Consider the following 26,869-nt stretch of genomic DNA (forward strand, 5'->3'; position numbering starts at 1 on the left):
TATCTCAATGCATGTGGCTAATTTGAGAAACCATGCTTCAATTCTATGTTCAATTTCCTACTCAAAATCCAGCTTTTAAGTTCAGCCAACTGTTCAGAGGCAAAGCGTTTGTAATTGCTAGCCCAATTAGGCCTACAATTACCAGTTTCAGTTCCAAATGTATGCAATTTTACACTCATACTCTCCTAATGCTGTACACAAAAGTTGCCAACAGATGAAATATAGTAGTGTTGTATTGTTCAATAGTTGGAGATTATCTGGGTTTACTTTTAGCTTGCAACAGACCTCACTGAATGTTTTCATGCATTAGTAGAACTTATTCCACTTAAATAATAATTACACAAGTGATCTTTTTCATAAAACTTCCAGATCATATATTCATCCCCACCCTTCATCTGTCATGTTTTCTCCAACTTGGATTCCTCTCTTGGGCACTTTTCAGTTTAGACCCTGCAACAGGGTCACATCATATCTCGGAAGTGTGCTTCCACACTTCCTGTGTTGTGACACCGCATTCCCTACATGGACAGCAGGGTGCCATTCACATTTCCAATGCCTTGTTTCAAATGTAATCGCTGTGATATAGAGCTAGGGTGTCGAATATCCGGCATAAGAAAGTTGCTGTTTTTTCAGGTTGTTAGTTTCCGCAAGACTGCTCCCCCTGCTGTTTACGTTTTGAATGCAACTTGCCTGAACGGAGGCATTTTGCTTCTGTTGAGCAGCTAGTCTGGAAAGCGCCCTGATCAGTTATGAATTTATACTGTTATGGGACCAGGCTCAGATGGGGATCAACTATTCCAAAAAAACATATTAGCATGCTATGATTTGTTTTGTTGTATTTCCCCCCCTTCATGTTTGATACCATGATAACTTTGCTGGTGACTAGCAAAGCTAGGAAAGATTTTGTACTGGGGGGCTGCCATTCAAACAAACAAACAAAATAATAGATGTGGTCTTTGCTATGTCTAGCTAATGTACTCCAGATAGTAGAGCTTTCCCCAAGAGTTGTATATAGCATAGAAATATATATATTTCTTTTAATTTTAATGATGTTCCATTATGTATGGGAATCTAAGAAATTCCCTCTGAAAATTTAGCTTTAGTACACTGGCAACAAAAAAGTGCACTTTCTAATAAAAGCACAAACCTTTGGGTACAAAGGATACCCATGTGAAGATCAAACTAAGATAGAGACATTCCTAATTATTTCAGAATTTCAAATACTGACCAACTTTATAACTAGCTGGGGAGTTATAAATAATGTGATGTTTCAGGTTCCATGGGTCTGATTCCCATTTCACCAAGCAGTGATGAAAAGTGTATTATATTTCTGGAGGTAAACGACCTTAAAACAATGGTACATGTGCTGGGGCGGGGGGAAATGAGTTTTTGTGATTTTAATCTGTTCTTTTTAATAAGGGTAAAATTCAAAAAAGTCCCTAAGGTCCTTTAACTAAAGATCTTTTCAGTTCTGTCTCAGGATCAGGAAGGAAGTAGGAGAAGGGAGGAGTGTTGGGCAGCATCCCTCCGGCTTCTTCTGCTTCTGACTGGCTGGCTGATACTGGCATTTCCCTTGCTGTTGAACCTGTCATTCAGGCTGAGAGAGGGTTGAGCTGAACCTGAGCACTAGCCAGCCAGTCAGAAGAAGAGATGCAAAGATTGAATGTTGCCCGAAACTCCTCTCTCCTCCTGTAGAGGACTTGTTTTGCTTAAAACCAAGCTAAATCCTCCAGTTAGGAGCCAACAGTATACCAGTGAGTTGGGGAGGTGAGAGGGGGAGAGCAAAGAATAAGCTGTTGCCAGCCAGCAGCCCCCCTCCCACTGGGCCCGGAAGCACTTGTCCTTTCATGTTCAATTATAGCTACACCCCTGCATCACTGTAATGTAATATTATAAAGTAATGGCTGTGTTCTCATAAAGAGAACAATCATGTGCTCCCGTGGGGCATGTCATGAGAATCCAGAATTCCGGGGCTCTCCCAGTTAATTCATTGAGATTAACCATCATTTAACTGGAATAGATTTGGCTGTATATCCTGGTTAAATGCTGGTTAACCAATTTAACCAAGATATCTTTGGTTTAGGGAGCATATCCTCCCTAAATGCCTGCCTGGAAGCAGTAATGGGCTGGATGAGGGAGAATAAACTGAAGTTGAATCCAGATAAGACGGAGGTACTTATTGTGTGGGGTCAGAACTCTAGAGACGATTTTGATCTCCCTGTTCTAGATGGGGTCACATTTCCCCAAAAGGAACAGGTTTGCAGTCTGGGAGTACTTCTGGATCAACGTCTCTCCTTGGTTTCTCAGGTTGAGGCGGTGGCCAGGGGTGCTTTCTATCAGTTCCGTAGTACATTTGTTGGTAACCTCCAGACTGGACTTCTGTAATGCGCTCTACGTGGGGCTGCCTTTGTACGTAGTCTGGAAACTTCAGTTGGTTCAGAATGCGGCAGCCAGGTTGGTCTCTGGATCATCTCGGAGAGACCACATTACTCCTTTGTTGATGGAGATAAACTGGCTGCCAATAGGTTTCTGGGCAAAATACAAAGTGCTAGTTATAACTTATAAAGCCCTAAACGGCTTAGGCCCTGGGTATTTAAGAGAGCGTCTTCTTCGCTATGAGCCCGATCCAGCTGCCCAGGGCTGCAGGCATGATTGTCTGTGGGGAGAGCAAGCTAAGCCCACTCTTCCCACAGACCCGCCAAAAGCTCTTCTCACTGATCATGAGAAGAGGCTTCACTTGCTTTCCCCCCAACACTGAAGGTTTGTCAGTATATGGTAGGCTTGTGCAAATCTGAAAATATTGGATTGAATCTGATATGACAGATATCAATATTGGATCTTTTGACCCTTCAGATATTTCCAATCAGAAATCTGACAACTATTGGTAAAACATCTCCATAGAAGTCTTTGGGAAAGTAAAAATCAGAGGAAAAAATGGCTGAGCATAGAGCTCTGAAATTAGGCACACAAAGTCCAGATTGACATTTCTTTAAATTAAATCTGTCCATCAGATGTTCATCAATTGATTTTTAATGGTTAATCATTAAGTAACCCAGAAATAGTTTTCACATATGAGAATCGCGGCAAAATGTGATGTCTCATGGAAGAATCATAGGGGAAGATATATCGCATCCGAAAATTTCAAGAGAAGTGATGTAACATCCGAGAATATATCACTTGCGGTCTATGACCGTAAATAAACATGACTATGACTATCACTTGCTTTTTAAAATGGTAAGTAGAAATTAAATTAAACATCACTTAAATAAATAATTCCATGGGTAGGCAGGTAGATAGATGGTAGAAGATGGCTTTCCCTCCAAGCCACGATCAAGGGGGAGGAAAGGGTACTCCATTTTGTATTTCCACTGCTATTTTGTATGCTATTCTAGAAAATTCCATTCAGATGCAGACTTCCCTATATTGGATCAGAATTATTTCCAACATCTCTGATATTGGGCCATTACCAGTATCAGCTACGGCTGATATGTCAGCTGCACCCATTTCTCGAGATCAATGACCTCAAAACAGTGGTACATCTGTTGGTATCCTCCAGATTTGACTTCTGTAATGCGCTCTACGTGGGGCTGCCTTTGTACATAGTCCGGAAACTTCAGTTGGTTCAGAATGTGGCAGCCAGGTTGGTCTCTGGGTCATCTTGGAGAGACCACGTTACTCCTTTACTGATGGAGCCACACTGGCTGCCAATAGGTTTTCAGACAAAATACAAAGTGCTCTTTATAACTTATAAAGCCCTAAATGGCTTAGGCCCTGGGTATCGAAGAGAGCATCTTCTTCACTACGAGCCCCACCACCCATTGAGGTCATCTGAGGAGGTCCGTCTCCAGTTACCGCCAACCCGTTTGGTGACTACACAGAGATGGGCCTTCTCGGCTGCTGCCTCGAGATTGTGGAATGCGCTCCCCGCTGAGATACGATCCTCCCCATCTCTGGCAATTTTCAGAAAACACCTGAAAACACATCTCTTCAACCAGGCTTTCTCAGCTTTTTAATACTTGTTTTTAAATTGTTCTGATTATTTAATTGTTGTTTTATGATGTTTTTAATGGTTAATCATTGTTTATGTTTTATAATTTTTGTTTTAATTATTAACTGATTTTAATGGTGTTTTAATGTAAAGCGCCCTGAGCCTTTTGGAAGGGCGGTATAAAAGTTTTAATAATAAATAATAATAAATAAATAAAATAATAATCTTTGAAATTCTGGGTTCTCACAATACACTTTGCAGGAGCATGTGCAACTCTTTAACTGCAATCTTTATCATCATGAGAACACGGCCAACGTAATGTAATAGTACAAGACATGGCTAATGTCATAGAAAAGATTCTGCAAAATTATGACATGCATTGCACAGTGTCCCTCACAAAAACACAGTGTAGTGCATGTTAATTGCACAGCTCTGCAATTGCACATGCAAGCCTTCTGGCAACCATAATTCTGGTTCATGGCAGCTCATTGCAGCTTCTGGAAGTCTTGGCCAGTATGGTTTATAATGCTGCTGTCCTAAATACTTATTAGGGGGTAAGCCTCATCAAACACAATGGGACTTACTTCAGTGTAAACACAAAATCTGTTGCAATTTAGAATTTTAAGAATATTAGGGATGCTTCTGTATCTTAAGTTGAGCGTCATAGGGTACCCTTTGCATATACCAAGTTCTGTGATTTTAGCACAAAGTGCACAATTCTAACTCTTACGGTAGCTTGGCTGCTGCACTACCTCTGGTGTTGCTGTTGCATATCTACTGAATAACGAGATATAAAATATCACATTGTGTCAAGTGCTAAACTGATAAAATGAGCCACATTAAAATGCTGCTATCAACAGTCTATGGCAGAAAATTTTCATTATCCCTTAGATTATTTCCACACCTGCATTTACTCCTTAACAATCAATGGTATTTAGAATTGCACTGGTGTGACTATACGTTTTTGTAATTGTATTTCCTGTAAATAGAATTTACACTTATGCCATGTTAACACCAGGTCTCCATCCTGCTGCACCTATTACCGCAGGGCTTAGATCAATTGAATGAGAGATGCCTTGGCTAGTGTATCGATTTTCATTTATCCAAACTCATCTGTTTACTTTTTGCATGCTCATATTGTCTTCCCTTCCCCCAACATATATCTGAAAAATATAAGATTTATTTTATGTTTTCCTTCTTTCTTTTATTTAGGAGAGAGAGAAAGAGAGAGTGTGTGTATACACACCCAAGCAGACATTTTTTCTAAATTAAAGAAATACCAGGGGTGGGAGGGGGGTGGAGTATCTTATACTTTTCATATATTTGTGGCGGGGAAATTTTTGATCTCATCAGAACAACTGAAAAAGGTGGAATCTGAAACATCTTGTACATTTCTTTTTCTTAATCAACAATAGGTTTATACAATTCCTTTTGAATAACATCATCCTTCTAAAGCAAAAAAGGAAAGTGTGCTGTCAAGTCGATTTTGACTCCTGGCAACCACAAAGCCCTGTGGTTTTCTTTGATAGAATACAGGAGGGGTTTACCATTGCCATCTCCCACGCAGTATGAGATGATGCCTTTCAGCATCTTCCTATATAGCTGCTGCCCGATATAGTACCAGTGGGGATTCAAACTGGCAACCTTCTGCTTGTTAGTCAAGCATTTCTCCGCTGCACCACTTAAGGTGACTATCATCCTTCTAGGATCCATAAAAGATTTGTATGGAATTCTGTTTACAGCTTTGAAATTTCTCTCTCTCTCTCTCTCTCATATATATATATATATATATATATATATATATATATATATATATATAGTGCGCGTGCGCATGAGCATGTGCACATAGAGAGGAAACAGAGAGAGATAATAATGTGTATATAAGCTGCACAGGTTAGACTACCTGGGCAAAGAAGTACCATTTAAAGTGATGACCCTCTTTAGGGGTATAGCAAGGGGAGAGGGGGCCAATGTTCACTACACAGGCAGCCTCCCCTCTCCCTTTAGCTCACTCTCCCCCATGGTGGCTCACATACTCATGCACATACTCACCTCACTCACACAGGTCCACCCATCCTCCTTCCATCCACCGACGGGCAGAGCCCTGCGGGCCACTGAAGGAGGCGGCTGGCAGCTGTGATGGGCCGCGTGCGCACTCTCCTATCCGCATGGGTGGGACTGGCGGTGGCAATGGGATGGATGCATCCTCCTTCCTTCATCTGAGAGCTCAGCTGATGGAAAGAGGAGGCATAAAGTTGGGCCAGCCACCGAGGGAGGCTGCAGCTTGTTGAAGGATGTCCAGTCAGGGGTGTAGCTATAATTGAGCAGATGGGTTCAAAGAACCTGGGCCCCCAGCTCCTGAGGGCTCACCAGCTCCACCTTTCCCTATTTTCTCCATTATCTCTCCTACTCCATGGGCCACCATGGAGAGGGGTGAACATGGGCCCCCCTCTCCCCTAGGTACCCCCCCTGCTTCCAGTGCATTGACCTTTTGCACGAATTATTCTAATGACCACTAGGGGCATCAAGAGTATAGATAGTGAGTAAGGGTGTTCCTAACTGCTCTACTAGGGGTGTGCAATTCGGATTTTCGGTGTTTCGATTCGGACGCGAATCGGAACACCTCCGATTTGTTTTGTATCCGAATCTGGCCCTTCCAAATCACCCCCGATTCGATTCGGATCCGAATTAATCCGAATCCGAATCGATTTGGATTAAAAAAATGGGTCTTGGGGCCAAAAGAGTGGGGTGGGGTGGTAGTACCTAATGGGTGGAAGCTACCACCCAAATTGCAGAGGGATTGGCCAAAGGGCTGATTTTTGGTGAATTTTTGAAGTTTTAGTGTCTTTGGGGCAGATTGGGGGCATAACATGGGATCTGGACCAAAAGAGTGAGGTGGGGTGGTAGTGCCTAATGGGTGGAGGCTACCACCCCAATTGCAGAGTGATTGGGCAAAGGGCTGATTTTTGATAAATTGTTGAAGTTTACGTGTCTTTAAGGTTTTCCCCCATTAGGTATAATGGAGGGTGTATTGCTTCATGTCAGGAGGAAAGGGGTGGCCTAGAGAAGTGTGGGGTTGGTGGTAGTGCCAGGTAGGGGCAAGGAAGCTACCTGAATTTTTTCAAAGGATTTGGGCAGAGGGCTGATTTTTGGTGAATTGTTGAAGTTTACACGTCTTTAAGGTTTTTCCTCATAAGGTATAATGGAGCTTTCAGCAGCCCCATAAGTGCACTTGGGGGGTGCTGGGGTGGCCCAGAGCAAGTGGTGGTGTAGTGCACAACCTGACTCTACACTATGACCCCCCATATGACTCTTCAGATATTTCCTGTTGAAGATCAGAATCCCTTCCTTTCCTCTTAGAGAGCAGATGGAAACATCTCTCTCTCTCCCCCCGCACCTATTCATTATGTAGTTCTGTAGATTAGGGTTAGGTCTTTCCTATCCAAAGTATACTTCACCAGTAAATACTTCGTATTTAGTTCTACAAGAAACTCCCAAGTGTCTTCTATAAATAGGTGCAACAAGTAAACTCTGCAACTACTTTGTAACTGGAGAGGGTAGCTTCTTTAGTGCTCTGCTAATTAACTGGGGGATGAAAATTACAACCCCCAACATGGCTGCCAGGGGAGCTCCTGCTGGGTATGCTCAGCAGCTCCACTGGACACTCTTTGGCTCCCTGACACAGAGCACAATGGACTATCTGAACCCATCTACTCTATTACAGTTGCAACCCTGACTCCAATATATTTAGCAGGGTGAGGGCAACTATCCTTCAACCCTGCGTCTCTAGGTTTGCGTTCAGCAGAGCTGTCCCAGGTTGTGAGGAGTTTGGTTCAGGCTCCTTCCATTTCAAACCAGTCCCCAGAGACTTTGTTCTGCTGTGATGCTTTTTCTTTGTGGACAAAATATCCTGTATTCAGGCTGACTTGGACTCCACTATTTCTGCAGAGTCTATTAAGGTGGTGTCCAGCAATCCCTTTTGCAGTATTAGGTTGGATCAGTTTCAGTCTGTGATGCCTGATGATGTGGACAAGCTGCTTGGGGTGGTGAGGCCTGCCACTTGTTCTCTGGATCCTTGCCCGAGTTGGCTGCTTCTATCTAGCAGGAAAACTGTTGGAGATAGACTAGTTAATATCATTAATGCATTGCTGAGGGAGGAAAAGATGCCTCCTTGTTTGAAGGAGGCAGTGATTAGACCACTTCTTAAGAAGCCTTCCCTAGATCCCTCAGTGATGGATAGTTATAGGCCGATCTCCAGTGGTTGGGCAAGGTGATTGAGAGAGTGGTGGCTAACCAGCTCCAGAAAGTTTTGGAGGAAACTGATTATCTAGATCCATTTCAGACTGGCTTTAGAGCAGGCTATGGGGTTGAGTCTGCCTTGGTCAGCCTGATGGATGACCTTCACCAGGGAATTGACAGAAGGAGTGTGACTCTTGGATCTCTCGGCAGCGTTCAATACCATCGACCATGGTATCCTTCTGGATTGCCTGAGGGAATTGGGGATAGGAGCCACTGCTTTGCAGTGGTTCTGCTCCTATCTCTCAGGCAGATTCCAGATGGTGGAGCTTGGTGACGGTTCCTCTTCAAAATGGGAGCTATTATATGGAGTCCCTCAGGGTTCCATTCCCCTCACCAATGCTTTTTAATATTTGCATGAAACTGCTGGGTGAGGTCATCAGGAGATTTTGTGCTGGGTGTTATCAGTATGCTGATGACACCCAAATCTATTTCTCCTTATCATCAGGAAATGGCATTCATTCCCTAAATGCCTGCCTACAGGCAGTAATGGACTGGATGAGGGATAACAAATTGAAGCGGAATCAAAGCAAGATGGCGGTGCTTATTTTACTTCTTTGGCCTGGCCTTCCAAGGTTTTTTAATTGTTTTTTAAAAGTATTTTAATTGATTTTAAATGGTTTTGAATTGTTTTTAAATTGTTTGTTTTGAGCACTGTGTTTTAAATGGTGTTTTTTGTGTGTGTCTTTTTAAACTTGCCCCTTCAGATGGGGCAATTTATAAATGTAATAAATAAATAATCCCAGCAAGGCATCTCTTCAGTGGCTATTGCTAGTGTCCACCTTGGGTCTTTTTTGGTTACTGATAGTTCCCTGTCCCCAAAAGAATTAGTCTTATTTTTTTTTCTGTGTAAGCTGCTTAGAGAACTGTATTTTGTTGTAGTGAATTATTCCTTATCCCAGTCACTTGCTGGTCACTCGTTCCTCCTCCCCCCTCATCTGCCAGTTGCCTGTTCCTCCTGTCCTCCCCTCGCCGTTCGCCCATTCCACCTCCACCCACTCACTGATTGCCTGTTCCTCCCCCGCCGGATGCCTGGTCATCCCTCCCTCCGCTCACCCTGGAGAAGGAGGCTGCGCTGTCTCCTTGCCTCTATGCACAGGCAGTTGCAGTCCAGCCCTACCTGTCATTTGGCTGGCAAGTGGTCCCGGAGAGGGAGGCTGCACCACCCTTTCCACCACCTGCTTGGCTGATCTCATAGGAGTGGCAGCTGGACTGTCTGGGCAGTCGGCACCCTCCCGCCGGCTGCCACTTACTCCCCCCCGCCTGCCTGCCCACCGACTGTTTTCTTTCTCTGGCCTGCCACTGCCACTGCCTGCCACTTCCTCTCCCCCCCACCGCCCGCCTGCCCACCCGCTTTCTCTCCGCCCAGCTGCTTTCTCTCCCTGCCTGTCCACCCACTGTTGATTTTCTCTCCCCATCCAGCAGCTCGTTCGTAAACTCTCAAGAGAGCTGCCATGCATGGGATTAGCCACAGGTACCTCTTAGCAAATTATATATAGAGATTGGGGGTGTGTGTGTGAGTGATTCATTGTGGTTGCTTTCTGGAATACATTTAATGTGTGGCATGCTTTAAATTTCCTCCTCATCCCTTAAAATAACTGTACCTTTCATTTTCTTTCATTCAGTCTTTGATCTTTTATTTTTCAAAGCAACGGATTCTAATAGACTAGGACAAGATGCATAAAAGTGCATGTACATGCAAGACTTGGGGTCGAAGTAATTATTGACATAGCATTAACTTGTCCTTCCAAATGGATAATTGTAAAGTGAGGACAAGCTTCAGTTCTGTTTAAACATTTGATGAGAGACAGCTAATATACTTTACCTACATTGCTGAGCAGAGGAAATGTAGAGGATAAATAATTGGTCATTATTATCATGTAAATCTTGCCATGGTTGGCTTCTACAAGAGGTATTTGATATACCTTTGTAATATCAGCAACAGCAGACGGGACAAAAAGTGTGTGTGTTTTTAGTCAGGTTGAAAACAGCCAAACACTCCTCCTTTTTCTGAATATACAGAGCACATTTCTACCTTCACGCACACACCCCTTATTTTCTGAGCAACCTAATTCCTGCTTAGTCATGTCGGTTGAGCCAGGCTCATCTTAATGGACCTATTCCAGGAATGAGCAGTCCCTGTGCTGCTTTGTTGCTCATGTGAACTGTGCATGTGCAAAGGGAAGCCCCAACACTTACAGCAGCCATGGACTGTTAGAGCAACAAACCTGAGAGTGGTGTCCCAAGAAGCAATAAGCTAGTACAGACATATGGAGCTATCTCATCAGGGGTGCATTAAGCATTTTGCTGCCAGTTGGCAACCAAGGATTTGGTGCCCCTCTCTGGGGGCGGGGGCAGCTGCAGCAGCTGCAGGGAGGGTGGGGGATGAGGGGGAATTTCCCCCTTTTACTTTTTAAAAAATGCTGCTGTGTGATGGGATGGGGGCAGCAAGGGTGGCGAGAGCTCCTTCCATCTCCCCTCCTGCCTCCCAAATGACTGCACGGGCTGGTCTGCAGCCTGTTTGGGGTCTCTCTCTGCACGTGCACAGTGGCATTTTTTAAAAGGTAGAAGGGGGAACTAACATACCTATAGCATTGTGCCAACCACTTAGAAGAGATCTTTAAGACTACAGCATGCTGACATCATAGAGCCTTTTGATTCATCAGGATGGGTCTCTCCCGTTGTTCTTGTGAGGAAATCAAACAGTACACCTCGAATGTGGATAGATTTAAGAGATGTGAACTCCCAAATGGTAGTGGATTGTCATCCATTACCCAATGTCAGTGAAATGCTGCTTACTCTGAAAGCGGCCTCAGAGTTCATAACTTTGGACTTTTCTTCAGCCTATGATTAAATTTCTCTGCTCAAAAGTCCTTGCAAATATTATTGATTGATTGATTGATTTGATTTGATTTGATTTGATTTCTATTCCACCCTTCCAAAAATGGCTCAGGGCGGTTTACACATACACAGGGAAATAATAAATAAATAAGATGGATCCCTGTCCCCAAAGGGCTCACAATCTAAAAAGCAACATCAGACACCAGCAACAGTCACTGGAGGTACTGTGCTGGGGGTGAATAGGGCCAGTTACTTTCCCCCTGCTAAATAAAGAGAATCACCACGTTAAAAGATGCCTCTGCCAAGTTAGCAGGGGACACATCCTTCATCACCCCAAGCAGTCTTTTTCAATACAAAAGATTGCCCTTTGGATTAGCCTCTGCAACTTTGGTATAGAATGATGCATGTAATTTTTGGGACTATGAATGGAATCACTTTCAGGATGACATTTTAGTTTATGGCAGAACTATTGAGAAGCATGATGCTAAATTGACAGAGATTTTAAGAAAACTCTGACAACATGGACTTACTGTCTCTGCAGAGAAATATCAATTTTGTACACACTCGGTGACATACTTGGGACACACGATATCTCAGAGTGGCATAATTCCCAAAACAGACTTGGTGAACGCTATTAAGGTTTTGAGGCACCCTTTAAAATAAAATGCAGCTTTTAACTGGGATGCATCTTGCGAGGCTAGTTTTCAGACGATCAAATTGGCCATTGCTGAAAGCCCTCTTCTCACTTCTTTCGATACCAATAGGCACACTATTGTAACCACTGATGCTTCTGAATATGGTTTTGGTGCTGTCTTGACCCAGAAAAAAGAGGACAGAGAAGTTGCAGTTGCTTTTGCTTCAGAGTGCTTACTACATCAGAGAAGATGTATTCTGTCATTGAAAAATAAGCTCTAGCATGGTTATGGGCAGTGAGGCACTTCAGGACTTATTTGCAGGGCAGAAAATTCACTTTACAGTCAGACCATAAACCCTTATCTGCTTTATTTACTACTCGGGGATCCAGTCGAGCAACCTCAAGAATAGCCAAATGGATCACCAGACTTACAGATTTTGATTTCCTGGTGGAATATCTTCCAGGTCTTCGGAATACAACTGCAGATTGTTTATCTCGACTTCTACTTCCAAGCCAAGAGGAGATCCCAAAAGATGAGGATGAAGTAGTTCTAATTGCATAAATAGCTTCATCTGCTTGTGGAGTGATCACAACTTCTGAATGGAAAATGGCCCTCAGTGCTGATCAAGTGCTTACTGAACTTAAACCTTACATAACTAATGGATGACCATGCAAAAACAAGGTACCTGAACATCTTCAACCATACATGCACATAGCAAGTGAGCTGTCTCTTCTCAGTGAGCTGGTGCTGAGGATTGATCATTTAGTGGTGCCAACCTCCTTACAAGCAAAAGTGATCAAAATTGTCCGCAAAGTTGATCTGGGCATAAGCTTGACTAAAAGATGAATCAGAAAAAGTTTTTGCTGGCCAGGTACGGGTAAACACATTGAAGATGTTATCAGGCCTTGTATAGCTTGTGCTGTAGAAGACGTTTACCACCCCCCTGACTCCAGTAGAGTATCCCAATGGTCCCTTGGAAAAACTTGCTCTGGATATAATGGAGCCTTTTTATAACCAAACCACAAAACAAAGATTTGTTATAGTGATGGTGGATTACTATTCCAGGTGGCCAGAAGTTTCATCTGCTGACATTACTACAAACAAGGTGATCTAATTCAAGGCTGCAATTCATGGCTTCCTAAAGAACTAGTGACCAACAATGGGACACAGCTTACCTCATTTGAAATTGAGCAATATTTGCATAACTATGGGATAAAACACAAGATTCTTTCATTATACCATCCTCAAGGGAATGGCTTAGTGGAAAGAATGAACAGATCAGTGAAAGAAAGTTTACAACTGGCTACTATGCAATAACAACCCTGGAAGGAAGCAATCCATGAAACTCTGTTTGCTTATTGAACTACTCCTCATTCCACCACAGGAAAATTACCTTTTGAACTGCTGAGAGGCTGCAAAGCAACCACCAAACTTATACAATGGCAACAACTGATACGACTTTCCATACCATCTCATTCTGAGAATGCAGAGATTCGTGATAGGGTAAGGCAGAAGCAACAAAAATACACATTTTTGTAAACTTCCCAGCGAACTCATGTTTTGGGTGGTATAAAAATGTGATAGATAGATAGATAGATAGATAGATAGATAGATAGATAGTACGTGGATCAGAAACAGGGTGTGAAAAAGTGAACATTTCAGGTTCTAGTACGGCTACCTTTATAAAATGAGGAAGGGATGTTCCAGATATCAGGGGTGTAGCTAGAGGAGAGGGAGCCCGTGTTCACCCCTCCCCCTGGCAGCCCCTCAGAGTAAGGGGAATAATGAATACAATAGGGAGGGATGGAGCTGGGGGGCCCCTCAGGAGCTGGGGAGCCCGGGTTCTTTGAACTCATCTGCTCAATTATAGCGACACTCCTGCCAGATATTCTGGATCAAAACAAATAATCGAAATCCAAGGAAATTCTGTCATATTGAGCAGTTAAAGACTTTCTATCGTGCATACTATGAGAAAAGAGGGAAGAGAGTCTGGTCTCGAGAGGGGAACTGAAGAGGACTTTGATCTTGCCTCCAGTTTTGACTTCACAGAGGAGGATGAAAGTGATGGACAAACCTCTTTTCAGGAAAGAATATCACTAACAGCTCCTATGCCAGGAAACCCAAGACTTAAGAGAAGTGTGTATGGCAGGAGACCCCCTAAAAGACTGCAAGACTTTGCCACTGATTTTTAAATCAATTGAATTTTGGTTGTTACAAAGGGGAGGGATGTGTTATATTCTATCCAGTATATTTTGTTTTGTTGTTTAGAACTTTCTCCCAGTGGGGATCCTATAGAGAGTGTTTGAGGAGGGTGGAGTTGGGAAGGGAAGGGAAAGGAGAAAATGGAGTTGTTTCTGTATAAACTCTTAGTTAAATCTATATAAAAATACTTTGTGTTTGTGAGGGAAGCAGTTATTAAACACTGCTGTAATGTAATGTCTCCCATTAGAATTCTTTTGGCCTGTGTGAAAGTCTGGAAAGAGCTCCAGAGTTAGACTGTTGGTCCAACTAGACAATTCCCATCTACTCTGACTTGTAAGGGCTCTCCAATGTCTCAAGCAGGGGTCTTTTACAACCAACAGATACTTTTAATTGGAGCTGCCAGAGATTGAACCAGAGACTTTCTGTATGCAAACATCACTACGCTACAGCTTTGGCAGAAATTACCAAGATAGTTTCTTATGTACCTGCCTAGTTCAATAATGAATTGGTAACTATGGGTCAGCCACCTAATGGCAGAGTGAGGCAGTAACTTGCCTAGCGAACAAGAGGTTGCTGGTTTGAATCCCCGCTGGTACATTTCCCAGCCTATGGGAAACACCTATATTGGCAGTGATATAGGAAGGTGCTGAAAGGCATCAACTCATACTGAGATGGCAATGGTAAACCCCTCCTGTATTCTACCAAAGAAAACCACATGGTTCCGTGGTCACCAGGAGTTGACACCGACTTTACTTTAACTATGGATATTTTGGAGAGTAAAGGAAGTTGTTTTACTTTATATGCAACAGTAATAGTAGAAATGCTGTACACTGCATAAGATTCATGGAAGAATACACTAGCCACTTCAGTAGTCTTCTGGCCCTTTAAATATAGGACATGTTGCTAATATACAGAGAACTGGCTATGACTCACACAATATGTTACACCACAGGAAGTAGAGAATGAAAACAGAGTAAAAGTAATCCTACAATCACTATAAGGTGTGGGTGTTGATCATAGTGATTTTGTGTGACAGGAAAATGTATCCTTTGGGAGGTCTTATTAATACTTCAAAGCAGATTATACTATACTCCTCTGTATGTTTACTTTGTAATAACTGTTGCCTTTTGACAGCTATACTATTCAGGCTCCCTGCTGAATATTGTGAATTTAATGCTAAACTTTGAGAATGATAAGTATAGATTACATGGCAAGTAACCATTCATTATTCAGAAATTGTGTTCAGCACTCATGGATCATCTTTTCGAAAAGAATTTGTCTCTAGACTTTCTGCTACACATTTTCCATATTTCAATAGTAATATTATCAGCTGTTTCAGACTGCAATAATCTCCTACTAGGTTACGGAGGGTTTTGTCTAAAACAGGAAGCAAAAATGACACATTTTGATTATATATTTGGATTCTAGATACTTGGATCATGAGCCATATGCTGGTTGATCGCTATCTAAAATCTAAACATTGGTCTCCGATACTGATGAAACAGATTTGGAGGCTCAATTCTGTTAAAAGCTGTGTGTGTGTGTGTGTGTGTGTGTGTGTGTGCGCGCGCACGCGCGCACTTGCCCCCACTCTCATTTAACACCCACACAACAGAGCATTATTGTAGTTATAGTGGCTAAAAGGTTTGTCTGTGAACCAGGAAACTGGTTTAAACCTCACCTCTACCATGAACCAACTGGGGTAAAGGCCGAAATAAATAAGGGAGGCCAGCAGGGGGAGGAGGAACCTCTGCGGACCCCTGCCACTTCAGACAACTCCCCCAGAGGGGGTAAGTGTAAAAAAAAAATTAAATTTTAAAAAATCCTCACGAACCCCCCTGGACTGGACTTGGGGCGGGGCTTGAAGGGGTACCGGACTGAACTCCCCCAGTCCGGTTCGGGTCCAGTTCAGACTCATACCAAACTGGACCAGCTGGTTCTGTGAACACCCCTACTATATAGTCAGGCAAGCTACTGTCTCTCAGCATCAGAGCCCCATCTGCAATATGGATATAAAATAATGGCCTACGTCACAAGGATGTTGCCAGGATTGTTGACAATGTATGTGATGCAATTAAACACTATTGTACACATTATGATTCAGTTGTCCCTATTTGTAGGGGAAAGTCATAATTTTCTTGTTCCTGAAATCTCATGTGCCTGAACATTACAGTATCATATAGAGCACAGCTTGCCTGTTCTGAAGCTGCTCAGCTATGCTTTGGACTGCTGATAATCTGTTCTGGGACAGTTTTGTTTTTCTATCATACCTTTAAGTAAAAAAAGAATAATCATCCTGTTAGCTTTTAAATCAGTGGGGAGCAGGTTTATTGCAGAATAAATGCACAGAGCAGACAGCAGTGGGGGAAGAGCCTTCACCGGGGGGGGGTGGGGGAATGGGGCTCACAAAGTGATTCTTGATATGAGAATAGAGAGTGTTGTGTCTCTATATAAGTCTTTGTATAAGACACAAGAGCTAGGAGAGTTTGAAGGTGACAAATTCTTCCCCAAATTCCCAAACACCATATTATTCCCCTAGACATGAACAAGATAGCCTATTAGGCCACTTTCTAGCCTATTGATTCCAAATCCACTTTTGGCATCTCGGTTTCTCTATCTTGATGGCCCACCCTTAATCCTAACTAGGACCCAGAGGTATAATTAGAACCCAGTTATTAAACAGTAGTCCCAGCGTACATAATATTCCGTGCAGAAATCTGAATTTGTAGAGTTCTCCTCAGATGAGAAAGGAGTGATTTATTTTTAAAAGTCTGAAAAGCAAGAAGCATTGCTAACTTTTAAGTTTTTAATACTATTGTAATTTTTCCTTCCGGTTTTATGGGTATATTTCTTATAAAGCCACTGGAGGACAGAAAGGATAAATGCTGCCACAAGGCTGGATTCCAGCATCCATTTTTAAATTTAATTTTAAATAAGGCAGGCCTTGTTATAGTAATTAGCCTGACTGTGATGGCTCTGCTGCCGTTCATGCAGGTCCCAAGGTAATAAAGCTCATCTTGAATAAAAAGGCAATTCTGGACCCAGCTATGTATCTCAAGGGCCCCTTTTTTATGCATGCTTATTGCTCAAATTCATAATTGTTGAGCTAATGCAATGTTTTAATTGCACTTGCTGTTCTGTATGCAGAGCAAGCTACAACACTGATGAGTTTTACACTTTGATTAAGCTGCATGAAAATGTACCCATTTTATTTATAATTGCATGGTTCGAAATACTAAAATTCTAAATAAAATGCTAGGAGATACTCAAAAGACATTTATTTACCACTATATAGGTTGGGATTTGAATACATTTTTGTGGTGGGCATTATGTGATTGTATGCAATAACATCAAAGCATTTTCCTAATATTCACTTGCGTAGTTGAAATAAAAACTTATCAGTTTTGTTTTTTAATGCCCTGTGACTTCAGTAGGGCTATGTGTTTGATCATATTGAAAGAGGACTGAAGCATTAAAAATAAAAGAAGCTTCCAAAGCAAAACCAGTAAGCAGAAAAATGCATCCAATATCCATACAAAACCATGTGTGTGTCCCCCCCCCCTCTATATGTATTTAATCTCTACCAGAGGCTCACTAAAACTGTTATCCTTAATGAAAGTTTGGGCGGTAGATAAATGTAATGAATAAATAAATAAACATGCTTACTCTAAAGTTGCACAGGGACTTATGTCTGAGCAGGAATGCACACAAAATGCTTCCTGCATATCCCCAGGGGTTAGGGGGTGGTATCTTTAAAAGGAGGTAGGCCAGTTATACCTGCTCCTCCTGTGAGGTGGCGCAGGGTACCACCGGCTCAGCAGCTAATACAGGTGAAACTCGAAAAATTAGAATATTGTGCAAAAGTTCATTAATTTCAGTAATGCAAATTAAAAGGTGAAACTGATATATGAGATAGACACATTACATGCAAAGCAAGATAAGTCAAGCCTTAATTTGTTATAATTGTGATGATCATGGCGTACAGCTCATGAGAACCCCAAATCCACAGTCCCAGAAAATTAGAATATTACATGAAACCAATAAAACAAGGATTGTAAATAGAACAATATCGGACCTCTGAAAAGTATAAGCATGCATATGTATTCACTACTTGGTTTGGGCCCCTTTTGCTGCAATTACTGCCTCAATGCGGCGTGGCATGGATGCTATCAGCCTGTGGCACTGCTGAGGTGTTATGGAAGACCAAGATGCTTCAATAGCAGCCTTCAGCTCTTCTGCATTGTTTGGTCTCATGTCTCTCATCCTTCTCTTGGCAATGCCCCATAGATTCTCTATGGGGTTCAGGTCAGGCGAGTTTGCTGGCCAATCAAGCACAGTAATCCCATGGTCATTGAACCAGGTTTGGGTACCTTTGGCAGTGTGGGCAGGTGCCAAGTCCTGCTGGAAAATGAAGTCAGCATCCCCATACAGCTCGTCTGCGGAAGGAAGCATGAAGTGCTCCAAAATCTCCTGATAGACGGCTGCGTTGACCCTGGACTTAATGAAGCACAGTGGACCAACACCAGCAGATGACATGGCTTCCCAAATCAACACAGACTGTGGAAACTTCACACTGGACTTCAAGCATCTTGCATTGTGTGCCTCTCCATTCTTCCTCCAGACTCTGGGTCCTTGGTTTCCAAATGAGATACAAAAGTTGCTCTCATCAGAAAAGAGGACTTTGGACCACTGAGCAACAGACCAGTTCTTTTTTTATTGAGCCCAGGTAAGACGCTTCTGACGTTGTTTGTTGTTCAGGAGCGGCTCGACAAGAGGAATACGACATTTGAAGCCCATGTCCAGGATCCGTCTGTGTGTGGTGGCTCTTGATGCACTACCTCCAGCCTCAGTCCACTCCTTGTGAAAGTCCCCAACACTTTTGAATGGCCTTTTCCTGACAATCCTTTCCAGGCTGCGGTCATCCCTGCTGCTTGTGCACCTTTTTCTTCCACACTTTTCCCTTCCACATAACTTTCTATTAATGTGCTTTGATACAGCACTTTGGGAACATCCAACTTCTTTTGCAATTACCTTTTGAGGCTTTCCCTCCTTATGGAGGGTGTCAATGATGGTTTTCTGCACAACTGTCAAGTCAGCAGTCTTTCCCATGATTGTGATTCCTAATGAACCAAACTGAGAGACCATTTAAAGGCTCAGGAACCCTTTGCAGGTGTTATGGATTGATTAGCTGATTGGAGTGGGACACCTGGAGCCTAGACTGTTGAACCTTTTCACAATATTCTAATTTTCTGGGATTGTGGATTTGGGGTTCTCATGAGCTGTATGCCATGATCATCACAATTATAACAAATTAAGGCTTGACTTATCTCGCTTTGCATGTAATGCGTCTATCTCATACATCAGTTTCACCTTTTAATTTGCATTACTGAAATTAATGAACTTTTGCACGATATTCTAATTTTTCGAGTTTCACCTGTATATTCTACCCTAACTTTTATTCCATTCTGGCTCAATAGGGAGCCAGCATAGCGTAGTGGTTAGAGTGTTGGACTAGGACCAGGAAGACCCGAGTTCGAATCCCCATTCAACCATGAAATTCACTGGATTACTCTGGGCCAGTCATGTATCTCATGAGAGCCAGCGTGGTGTAGTGGTTAGAGTGCTGGACGAGGACCGGGGAGACCCAAGTTCAAATCCCCATTCAGCCATGATAATAGCTGGGTGACTCTGGGCCGTCACTTCTCTCTCAGCCTAACCTACTTCAAAGGGTTGTTGTGAAAGAGAAACTTAAGTATATAGTACATCGCTCTGGGCTCCTTGGAGGAAGAGCGGGATATAAAATGTAAAAATAATAATAATAATCTCTCAGCCTAACCTACTTCACAGGGTTGTTGTGAGGATAAACACAACCATGCAAACCGCTCTGAGCTCCTCGGAGGAAAAAGTGGGATATAAATGTGGTTTTTTAAAAAAAATCAGGAACTATTTGAGTTGGAGACCTTGTCCGTTGGATCCAAAGCTGCAGAGTTTTTACTTCTACATATCTCTTGGAGGAAAAAAGGAAGCTAAGTTGAAAATTTGGGAAAACACAAAATACCTTAGCAGAATCAAAGAGGATCCCATATCCTCTAACTCTTATGCCAAGTAGCGCTTAATCTAAAGAAGTCCACAAAGGCACCTGCAGTGGAAACTAGCAGTTTAATGTTATATTGATCATTAAACATTACGTTCTGTACTAATAATTAATACTCAAAGGAAATAAGCAAAATTTGCTAGGGTTCGATTGATGTTCTAAATTAGATCTACATAAACAGATCAAGCAATTAACTTTGCCTACAGCTTTGTCTATGCTGCTGTTTTCTTGCTCGCATCTTAAAATTTTGTTGAATTTGTTCTAATTATGCAAGAACCATGGGGAGAAAGTAAACCAATCTGTGGCTTTTACTGCATAATTGCCATGTTCAGAGGGCAATGATGCTACCCTATCTGTGCAGGAAGCTACAGAAGTATTTTGTAAAACTGTGTAAGTGTGATGTTCCACTCTGTTTGAGACATAATACATAAGCTCCTTTAAACACCCATCAGGAGCTTATATCAACTCAATTGCATTGTCCTAAGTACAACAAGACTGTAAAGATAACTTGTCAGAGATATGGAGACAGTATTGCAGAGCTGGCATTGCCAATGGTATTGACAGTCATTTTTTGTTTCTTGCCATGGTAAAGTTTGCATCATCACCACTACCCTCTCCTCTCCTCTCCTCTTCTCGGCACAGAGTTGTGACACAAGAATCCTGGTTAGTTAAGCCACAACTGTGCATGTGGTCTGAACTTGAGATCTGTGCTTCACTGCTTTGCAAACCAGGATATGAAACTAAGATCAGATCCTGATTTCTTTGCCTGGTTTGTTAACCAAGTAAACCACAGCTCCTGGATTCAGACCTCAACAAACAGAGCTGTGGCTTAACTACCCAGGATTCCTCCCTCTCAGATGGGAGGAAGTATGAGGGGGAGAAGGAGGAGGATAGAAAAGGGAGAAGGGAGCACACAAGTTATAAAATGTCATCTCAAGATAAGATCACAGAAGGAATATAACTGTGAGGCAAACATTTGCTGCTTAAATCTACTGATAACTAGGGATTAAACTCCCCAACATGCACTCTTTCCAGGGAGTAGTTTACCAATACAGAGGAGTGTAGGTTTTTTAATAGTCTTTTTCATTTTACTTGTAAATATGTTAGACTTATTTTTGTTTGTTGTTTGTTTGTTCATACTATTCAAGTAAGACCATCTCTATGTATAATTTTGCTAAGATGTACCTGTGACTAATCCCATTCGTGGCAGCTCTTGTGAGAGTTCACGAGCGAGGGGAGGGGGAAAGGAAGGTGAGAGGAAACGGCGGCCGGCCTGGCCACTTGGCAGGAAGAGGAAGCGACGGCCAGCCAGAACAAACTGGGGCTGAGGGGAGGAGAACGAACTGGGGCCAAAGGGAGGAGAATGAATGGGGCTGAAGGGAGGGGGGAGAATGAACTGGGGCTGAAGGGAGGGGAGAGAACAAATGGGCTGAAGGGAGGGGGTAGAGAACGAACTGGGGCTGAAGGAAGGGGGAGAGAACAGGTGAAGGGATGGTGCGGGGAGAGACAGGGAGAACTAGGGGCGCAGATTCTCTGCGCCAGGACAGCTAGTTCCAATTGTTGATCTGCTAAAAATGGACATTTTTCATTAATTTCATTAATTGCCCCGATTTATCTCCAAAATAGGCTATGTATGAATATGGTATGAAAATAGTATGGTATGAATTCCTCTTGAATTCAAATTGTCCAGGAGCATTGACTCGCACTACTGGGTTCCACACAGGCTTCAGCAGAGTCTACTTGAATATCGAGGTTACAAAACTGGTTTACATTTTACGAATGTGAAATTTTAAAACTCTTAATACATAATGTTTCCTCTTTGTGTTGTTCAGTGAAAGGTGAATTTTATTTTCAAAAAGCCATAAGAGGATTTAGTCATATGATGCCAGTCAGCATCAATGAAGTTACTCAGCTGGGTGCCTCTTAGAAATCAACCTCTTTCTTTTTCAAATTGTTTTTAAATCCAGCCTTAAAAGTCCGTAAAGAACTTTTCTCCTGCCGAGTTGCATGTTTGTTTATGCTGTGGTTGCCAGACCTTGCTCAGTAGGAGAACACACCAATTCCTCGTTTAAATAGTATTTTGCAGTGCTCAAATGGTTTTTGATGTACTCATTATAGATGCAAGCTTTATATAACCCAAATCTGAAATGGTTACTTTGAAACATGTTTTTCAGGTCCTACCTGTAGCCCTATTGATTCAGTTCATACAAGGAAATTCTAAATGCCTCTTAACAACCATTGGTGTTTCAGCAGGTGCCAATCAGATGTCACAGCAATTAAGTGGACAGTGTTTGTAGGTTCATTTTAAGAAACATTAATGCAATAATACAATTGAATGATCTTCAATGGAAATAGCTGTTTTTCTCCTCTATCTTGATCGAGAACTAAGAGCTCGTTCACAGGTTGCCTTGGGCTGCTTGTTTTCACTCCTGAGAGCCATCCATTCACACAAACAACCAAACATGAGTTGGTTGCAGAGTCCTAGCTGTATATGTGGGTCTGGAAGCTTCAGCTGGTATAGAGTGCGGCAGCCAGGTTGGTCTCTGGGTCATCTCAGAGAGACCACATCACTCCTGTGTTGATAGAGGTACACTGGCTGCCAGTAGGTTTCTGGGCAAAATACAAAGTGCTGATTATAACTTATAAAGCCCTAAATGGCTTAGGTCCTGGGTATCTAAGAGAACGTCTTCTTCATTATGAGCCCACCACCCATTGAGGTTGTACGGAGAGATCCATCTCCAGTTTCCTCCAGCTCGGCTGGTGGCCACACAGGGACGGGCTTTCTCAGTTGCTGCCCCGAGACTGTGGAATGTGCTCCCTACTGAGATACAATCCACCCCATCTCTGACAATTTTTAAAAAGCATTTGAAAACCCACCTCTTCACCCAAGCTTTTTCAGTTCTTTAAAATTTCAAGGTTTTAATTTGTAGGTGATTTTTAAATTGTTAAATTTGTTTTAAGTTTTTGTATATATTTTAACTTGTTTTATGCTATTGTTAACCACCCAGAGACGAAAGTTTGGGGCAGTGTACAAATTTGATAGATAGATAAATAAATAAATAAATAAATAAATAAATATTTGTTTGTTTGTTTGTTTGTTTCTACAGCTACAGAACACATATTGTGCCATGGCTGAGTTACTTGCATCTGTGAGTTAAGTGCATGTTTCAGTGATTGTGTGAGCAGGTGACAACAGTGGGTGAAAGAAGTGATTCACCCAACAAAGAACTTGATAAGTCTCAAAAAATGCTTATTAATGTCATGGTTAAAGCATCATACTTCCGCATTTTTGAATCCAATGAAGGAGTTCACTTCCTCAGCTCAGAACAGAAAACCCAGACATGTGACAAAATGTCTTTCAATTTTTTATCTGAGCACCTATGTGTAAGAACCCAAGAAAAGCCCTGCTGGAGCAGACCAAGGCTCTGTCACCTCCAGCATCTTGTTTGCAGCCATGATCAGCAAGATGCCTCCAGGATCCTACAAGCAGGGCATGAAGGCAAGAGTCATCTTTTGTTGTATGTTCACAGCCTCTGATATTAAGAGGCATACTGCCTCTCAATATGGGGGTTCCACTTAGGTATCATGGCTGATAACCATGATAATTCCACATAATGAAGACATTGGGGCTATTCTCACGCACAGGCAAAACCAGGCTAAGAAAGCCTAGCCCAGTTTTGCTGTCAGGTGAGAACTGCCAGGAGCCCCACGGCTCCTGGTGGTGGTGAGGCAGCAAACCTGCCTCCAGAGCCCAGCTGCAAAATGAGATTAAGGGAGCAAGTGCTCCCTTAATATCATTTTTTTCATTCGTCTGCCAGCCCCAGCTGCTTGCAGCCAGGACTGGGAGACTGCAGGGCTCCTTGCTGGTGCCAGGGGATCCCCGTAATACACTGCATACTCGTGTGGTGCATTATGGGAGTTGTGAGGGCTTCCCAGCCTCCAAACCTCCCTGCTGTGGAGGATTGTCTGGGTGCACGGTCCATTCACCCAGCAAAGTGGAATGGGTCGTCTGCGGAGTAGGTAAGCTTTTGAAGCCTTCCTCCCCTTGCCGTTTGGAGCCCTTTCTCATGATCGTGAGAAAGGGCTCATTGAGTTTGAAAGTTTGTCACACAACTAGAATCCAATACGAGTTTTCATTTAATCTATTCCCTATCTTCCTTTCCTTCAGTTAGTGTTCCCTTTACTGCAGCGTCTATTTTGTATCCATTATTTTAATCCAAGTTTTTAATCAGTTTCAACTAAATTAACAATTCAATTGTGCTAATACCATGTAAGCCATATTAAGCAAACTACAGATCACCACCTTACTTATCTCCTAATATTATCTTGTCTTATAATACTTATCTCCTAATAAATTGCAAATGACAAGCAGCAACAGCATTTGCATGCCATTTTTGTAAGCTCCGTAAATTACTTGTACCATGGTTTCATGCATCATAAATGGTTACAGGTTGCATACAAAAGGGTTTGGAGATTCTGAAAAGCTGTCCTTTGGAGTTTCCTTAGGAAATACATGCTCTTTTATTTCCTAAGAATCCACGCAACTAAGATTATTAAATTTCTGGTGTTGCCTATCCATGACATTTCACAGGAGATCTCAGCTCTGATGTTTTTGAAGCATATGCTATAGTTCCATTTTAAAAGTGGCTTGTGCCTTTTATGCTGGTGCATCTACCGTTCTCACTGCCAGTCAAAAGCTCCAGTGGCAGGAATTGGATCCCTCCACCATAATAACACTTCCATGCACAGCATGTCATAATATAGAGAATTAGTATGGAATAGTGGCTAAAGACTGAGTCAGAAGTTCTTGCTTTAACTCTAATAAGGCAGCATTTTTGTAGGGCTTCTCTCCCAGTATTCAGAGCAGGCCTAAGCCCTATAAGTTGCCTCTTGAGAACTTCCAGCTCCAATTTTGAGGTGTCGCTTGAGGAGCAAAAAAAGGAACAAATCTTCTTCATCATCTTCAGTTTTCTTTGCCATTGCCTGTTTTGTGGGGGCAACCCTCCTCTCAGTGGCGGTTGGTTGGCAGCCAGCATTTCTTTTGCCTCCAAGAAACTCTAAAATGATACCGTCAAATGTGAGGATTTGGGGGATAAAGTAAAATGGCTTCTGGTTAGGCAATCCTCTTGCCTCCCCCCACTTTGCTGCCTACAGATGGGGAGGCAAAAATTTGGGGAGGCATTTTGGGTCAGCAGCTAATATTCAAAGGGTTTTGTATACATTATCTCAATAATCCTTAGAACAACCCTGTACGGCCATTTGTATTACCCCCCTCCCCAAACCACCCAACCCATATTGCAGGTAGGATCTGAAACTGAGACATCCAGAGCATGGATGGCACTCTGCATGCTGGCACTCCTAACATCTGGCAGCACTCAGTGCTAGCCCCCATGCTGTTGGGCACTCTCCCTGAAGTGTGGGCACTTTTGCACAAGAATGCAAGTACTTTCCAGAGCGCCCTCACACTCCAGAGGTGCTCAATTAGAGTAGAAACATGCCGCTTGACCCTCAGTACACTGCTCTAGATGCTGATCACTGAGTGACCATAGAAAAGCCATTATTTTGTTTTTATAGGAAAGCCTCCAATCAGTAATATGGAGCTAATAATACCGGCCAACTATACAGGATTGTTGAAAACACTAAGCTACTATAAGTGAAGTATATTGAGCACTTAGAAAGACCACTATGTAGATAGCAAGTATCATTATTCTCTGTATTGTGGCCTGTATTTCCAGAATATAGGTTCTCAAGGATTCAGAGGTGAGATTCCCTCCTGTCTCAGAATCTCCTCCTCAGCAGGAAGGTCAGCAGCTGGAACTAATTACCTGCTTCCAAGACAGATGAGTGTGGCTGGCCTATCTGACAGAGGAGTGGGAAAATGGCTTTTAGCTAGGCAAGCTGGGGCTTCCCTAGGCACTGGGGAGTAATCAGGCTTCTCCACTTGAGCTCTAATTTAAGTTTCTACAGAAGTCAGGTGAGCAGCAGAAACATTGGCCACCTAGGTTCTGTGTAGCTTTTCTTATTCCTGCATGATAAACGGTGCCTGCCAAAGTTCCATCCATCACCAGGTGTTAAAGGTGCAGGTGTCCTGCCCTGTCCTTGCAAAGCAGGTGCTCTGCCACTGAGTTATAGCTGCAGCCCACAAGAAGCCTTCCATCTTGACACAAATGGGAGCTTCCCTCCCCAGACAGACCGTAGTTAAAGGGAGACCCAATCCAGATTGGAACCATGGTGGGGGCAAAAGGTTTAAGCTGCATGCCGCAATTCTTGTCACAGAGCATGTCCCTTGCAGCTCTGATTTAGTAAACAGATGTTAACAGCATCAAGCCAATGACATGATTAACATCAATACATCTTTTACTCTTCCATCACACATGTTCTTCAGCTCCCAATAAAAATGCCTGTTTTAATTTCTGGACACTTGTTACATCTGGTAACACATTTCTGCTTTGTAATTTAAAATAATCATAATGCATCCCACTTTAACTTGTTAGAACTTTAATGGAAGACCTTGGAGCATATAAGATCAGGGGTAAAAGGTTAATTTAATTCTCACTAACTGCCTTTGCATGAGACCATGAATTAATTTTCTGCTGTGTCTGCATTTGTTAGATCTTGTTTGCTCCTATAATCTTATTGAAAATGTTTGTGTTTTTTCCATTTTGGTAGGGTACAAAGCCCTCTAAGGAGCTTTTGGGTATCTGTAGAGAAGTTTCAACACTTTCATTTCCTGATCTATTAATAAAACTGGAAATAAAATCCAAGTTTCATTCCATGAGGCATCCAAGATATGTGCCTGCAGTTCAGAAGATC

The 26,869-nt window shown here is 42.5% G+C and overlaps 1 protein-coding gene and 1 long non-coding RNA gene across 3 annotated transcripts in view; one reads left to right on the top strand and one right to left on the bottom strand.

Annotated features, from left to right (window-relative positions):
• Positions 1 to 26,869, top strand: part of SCHIP1 (schwannomin interacting protein 1) — a 630,453-nt gene that overhangs the window by 285,143 nt on the left and 318,441 nt on the right. The gene's annotated exons all lie outside the window — the stretch shown is intronic.
• Positions 1 to 26,869, bottom strand: part of LOC128349584 (uncharacterized) — a 41,519-nt gene that overhangs the window by 940 nt on the left and 13,710 nt on the right. The window lies entirely within an intron of this gene.

This window comes from Hemicordylus capensis, chromosome 3, assembly GCF_027244095.1.
Source record: "Hemicordylus capensis ecotype Gifberg chromosome 3, rHemCap1.1.pri, whole genome shotgun sequence".
NCBI classification, from domain to species: domain Eukaryota; kingdom Metazoa; phylum Chordata; class Lepidosauria; order Squamata; family Cordylidae; genus Hemicordylus; species Hemicordylus capensis.